Here is a 4,826-nt window from a genome sequence, read left to right on the forward strand (position 1 = left end):
ATAATAAAGCACATTATTTTATTTTATTTATTTATTTATTACATTTTTTATTAGTGAATCACTGTGAGGTACAGTTACAGACTTACAAACTTCCATGCTTGCGTTTCAGTCATACAATGATTGAGCACCCATCCCTCCACCAGTGCCCATTTTCTACCACCAATGGTCCCTAGGACCCTATATGGTCTTCTGAGCACTATTAGGAGTGATACCTAAGCACAGCCAGGAGTAAGCCCTGAGCACTGCCAGGTCTGGCCCAAAACAAAAATTTAGAAAATTTAATGAAATGTAAGAATCAAGAATGAGTGATTCACTTGAAGGTTTGAATCGCACCACTCCCACCATGTCCCCTCCACCCCACACTACCTCTTTGGAGGGCATTCCCTTTTGCTCTCTCTCTCTCTCTCTCTCTCTTTCTCTCTCTCTCTCTCTCTCTCTCTCTCCCCCCTTTTGGGTGTTGTGGTTTGCAATAGAGGTATTAAGTGGCCGTCATGTTCGGTCTATAGTCTACTTTCAGCCCACATCTCCCATTCTAAGCGGGCCCTCCTCATACCTTTTACTTGGTGGTCCCTTAATTATCATAGCTAAGCCCCAGCATGTGAGGCCAGTAATGCACATTATTTTAGACTTAATAGCACCACATGCCCATGTTCAATGAATAAACACTCAATTTCCCACATGATTATATTATTGTGGACTTCTGCAGAAGTATGTCCAAATTAAGGATTTTTCTAACTACCTGGATCACATGGGGTGCAAGATTTTGTGTTAGACCCTGAGAATTAGTTCACGTAACAGGCATTCGCAGATATTTCTTAGCGCCTCCTTCCTGTTCATTGGCCAGTGCCCTGCCTCTGTTATGAGATGTTCCCGTGTTCTTCGCACATTTAATGTTCACAGATTCAGTTACAGATGGAGGGAGAAGACCAAATAACAAGGATCTAGAAAGAGTCCTTCAGGCCGCTCATGTAACCCCAGAGTCTCATGCCGTTCAATAATATTTGCTGAAGGAAATATTATAGGAAAAATCTGCCATCCTCCCACATGTATCAAATGATGTCATTAAGACAATCTCAAGACTGAATCTTCTCTCCCTATGACTCAGTGACCTATTCTGAGTCCAGCTAATTTCTCCAGTGCGATCTATACAATCTCTTAGACCCATCCTGGGAGAGGATGGATTTTGAGGACACCAGATCCACCATCATGGCAAGTTATTAGCACACAAATAAGCATTTTTTTCCCCAACACACCAATGCTTCTCTCTTGAGAAAGACTTTCCAACGTGAGGATGGATTTGTTTTGGTAACAATTCCTAGCCCTATCTCTTAGGATGGGCTGGAGCGATAGCACAGCAGTAGGGCATTCGCCTTACAAGCGGCCAACATGACTGACCCGAGTTCGATTCCTCCGCCCCTCTCGGAGTGCCCGGCAAGCAACCGAGAGTATTGGATATGCCAAACACAGTAACAACAAAGTCTCCAATGGAGATGTTACTGGGCCCGCTCGAGCAAATCTCTTAGGATCATCAGGAGAAAATTTTTCCTTAGTCCAGAGGAATGGCCCACAGGGAATTCCTATACTTAGTGGCGACAGGAAGTAGATGGCACTCTGCCTAATGAGCAGACACAGGAACTGTAAATATCTCCTCTGCTCAGGACTCATTTGCTTAACCTGTGCTGGCCAGGGCATGATTCTTGCTCTGGAGTCTTGAGCCTTACAGGGAGACCGATGCTTCCATTCTTGCTCTCTCATTTGTGCTCGAGTTTGTACAAGCAACTGCTGTGGGAGGGATTTGTGTTTGCACGCAGAGGTTTCCCTCTCAGAAACCCCACCTTGGTGAGTACTCATTGGAATGTAGACCCCAGAGGAGATGGTCAGAGAGAATGCAAGGCAAGAGCGTTGCTCTGAGATTATCACCAAGTCTTTCCAGCCTAGCCCAGTAACTGGCCCTCATTGCTCAATAGTGCTTTTTGGGAATGCACTTTGTACATTTATGAATTATCAACAGGCTTTGTTTAGTGTTTAGTAAGCTGCTGTGTTTTGTTAATAATGAAATTTTATCAGATTATCATATAATTCCTACTACCATCTGAGCACTTTCCTCCTGGGTGATATGTATGTCTGTAGATCTTGGAAAATGTGCAATAGTTTATATGTTGTAAGCAGCCTATTTGGTGAGCAAATTCATTTTCTTTTCTTTTTTTTTTTAAAGAAGGAATTATACATTTATTTATTTTGCTTTTTTGGGTCACACCCGGCGATGTGCAGGGGTTACTCTTGGCTCTGCACTCAGGAATTACTCCTGGCAGTGCTCAGGGGACTATATGGAATGTTGGAGTCGAACTCAGGTAGGCTGTGTGCAAGACAAATGCTCTACGTACTGTGCTATCGCTCCAGCCCCTCGGCCAGCAAATTTTTAATGTGTTCCTCTAGTTTTAACTAAAACACTGAGTTTACACCTGTTTGTTTGCCTTCCCAAATTTCTGAAAGTAAAATGTCCTCCTTTCTGCCAGCTTGCGTTTTTATTAAAGTCTTGAGCACAGTTGGAGATAATTAGATAAGTTTTTATTGGTTTATATTTTTCTTTGTAACGAATTGAACAAAATTTCAGTTTGTTTTGGTTATCATTAATGCATGAACTACATAGCTCTTAGCAAAAGATAATTTTTTTTCGTTTTGGGTCACACTTGGCACAGGGGTTACTCCTGGTTAATGCACTCAGGAATCACTCCTGCTGGTACTCAGGGGACCACATGGGATGCTGGGAATCAAACGTGGGTCTTACACATGAAAGCAAATGCCCTACCCGCTCTCCTATGGTCCCAGCCCCAAAAGATAACATTTTTGATAAAAAAAGTTCGTGAGGGTTGGGTGATAGTACAGTGGGTAGGGTGCTTCCTTGCATATAGCTGACCTGGATTGGATACTCAGCACCCCATATGGTCCTCCAAGCCCTGCCAGGAGAGACATTTGAGTGTAGAGACAGAAGTAAGCCCAGAGCACAGCTGGGTATGGCACCCCCCAAAAAACCAACAAAAAAGTGGTGAATTATCTCTTAGGAAAGGCTGAACATGGAAGAAGTTCAGCAACACAGGTGGTAGAAAGGATCCCTACATAAAGGTATAAAGGACAGATCCACCCAAAATATTGAGGTTACCTTTTGACAATAAATGTGAGATGTATGTGTTGAGCTCTGTGTAATGCTCATTTTAACAGGACTCTACTGCTTTGTCTCTTGTAGTCGAACTCAGGTAGGCTGTGTGCAAGACAAATGCTCTGTGGTGTCTCTTCCACCACATGGAAGCAGAGACTCTCACGCGAAATATGGAATTTATTCTTCTAGGATTTTCAGACGATCCAGAACTACAGCCCCTCATATTTGGGCTTTTCCTCCTCATGTACTTGATCACTGTGCGCAGAAATCTGCTCCTCATCGTGGCCTCCATCACGGACTCCCACCTCCACACGCCCATGTACTTCTTCCTGTCCAACTTGTCCTTTGCGGACATCTGCTTCACCTCTACCATCATCCCCAAGATGCTGGTGAACGTCCAGACTCAAAGCAAAGTCATCACCTTTGATGGATGCATTACCCAGATGTATTTTTTCATACTGTTTGCAACATTGGACAACTTCCTTCTGACAGTGATGGCCTATGACTGCTTTGTTCACAGTCATCATGAACTCGCGACTCTGTGGATCCCTGGTTCTGTTAAGCTGGGTTATCAGTGCTCCGCGTTCCTTGTTGAACTCCTTATTGACGTTGCATCTGTCCTTCGGTACAGAAAAGGAAATCCCTCACTTTTTCTGTGACCTCAAAGAAGTGGTCCAAGTTTCTCATTCTGACACCTTCTTAATGTCACAGTGATATATTTGGAAGCTTTGCTTCTGGCAGGTGGTCCCTTTGCTCGCATTCTTTACTCTTACTCTAAAATCATTGCCTCTGTTCGTAGCATCTCATCGACTCAGGGAAAGTATTAGGCATTTTCCACCTGTATGTCTCATCTCTCTGGGGTCTTGCTGTTTTATGGTACAGCCCTTGGAATATACCTGAGCTCTGCTGTTCCTCATAGTTCACAATCTAACACAGTAGCCTCAGTGATGTTCACTGTGGTCACCCCCATGCTGAATCCCTTTATCTATAGTCTGAGGAACAAGAGCTTACAGATGGCACTGAAAAAAATCTTTGGGACAAAAATTTAAAAACGGTCAGTTTTTCCTGTGATGAAAACTCCTAGATTTCCAGTAGCAGTAATGAGAACTAGAACTAGCATTTAAAAGATTTTTGTAATAGCATTTGTAATATTTATCAAATTTTATCATTTTAGTTATCTCAACATTCATATAAATTAATTTGATTCTTTCCATTAAGTTTCTTTTTAATTACTATGTAGATTTTGTTTTACATTTTCACAACTTTTGTCTTATTTTTTCCCCAAATATTGATCTAGTGTGGGCTGGAGCGATAGCACAGTGAGTAGGGCGTTTGCCTTGCATGGAGCCAACATGGCCGACCCGAGTTCGATTCTTCCGCCCCTCTCGGAGAGCCTGGCAAGCTACCGAGAGTATCTCGCCCGCACGCCAGAGCCTGGCAAGCTCCTCGTGACGTATTTGATATCCGAAACACAGTAACAACAAAATCTCCAATGGAGACGTTACTGGGCCCGCTCGAGCAAATTGATCTAGTGTATTAAAATTTGTCATTTACATTATAGTTTATTTATTTAAAATAACTTATCCAAATGACAATGACAATACTATGGTCACGGTACTCCCGTTGTTCATCGATTTGCTCGAGTGTGCCCAGTAATGTCTCCATCGTG

General features: G+C 42.9%; 1 pseudogene; it reads left to right on the forward strand.

Moving 5' to 3' along the window:
* The first annotated feature begins 3,327 nt into the window (after window positions 1-3,327).
* On the forward strand, window positions 3,328-4,206 carry LOC130021947 (olfactory receptor 7A10-like; annotated as a pseudogene).
* The last annotated feature ends 620 nt before the right edge of the window (window positions 4,207-4,826 follow it).

The sequence above is a fragment of the Sorex fumeus genome, unplaced genomic scaffold (genome assembly GCF_029834395.1).
Source record: "Sorex fumeus unplaced genomic scaffold, SorFum_2.1 ptg000019l, whole genome shotgun sequence".
Taxonomy (NCBI): Eukaryota; Metazoa; Chordata; class Mammalia; order Eulipotyphla; family Soricidae; genus Sorex; species Sorex fumeus.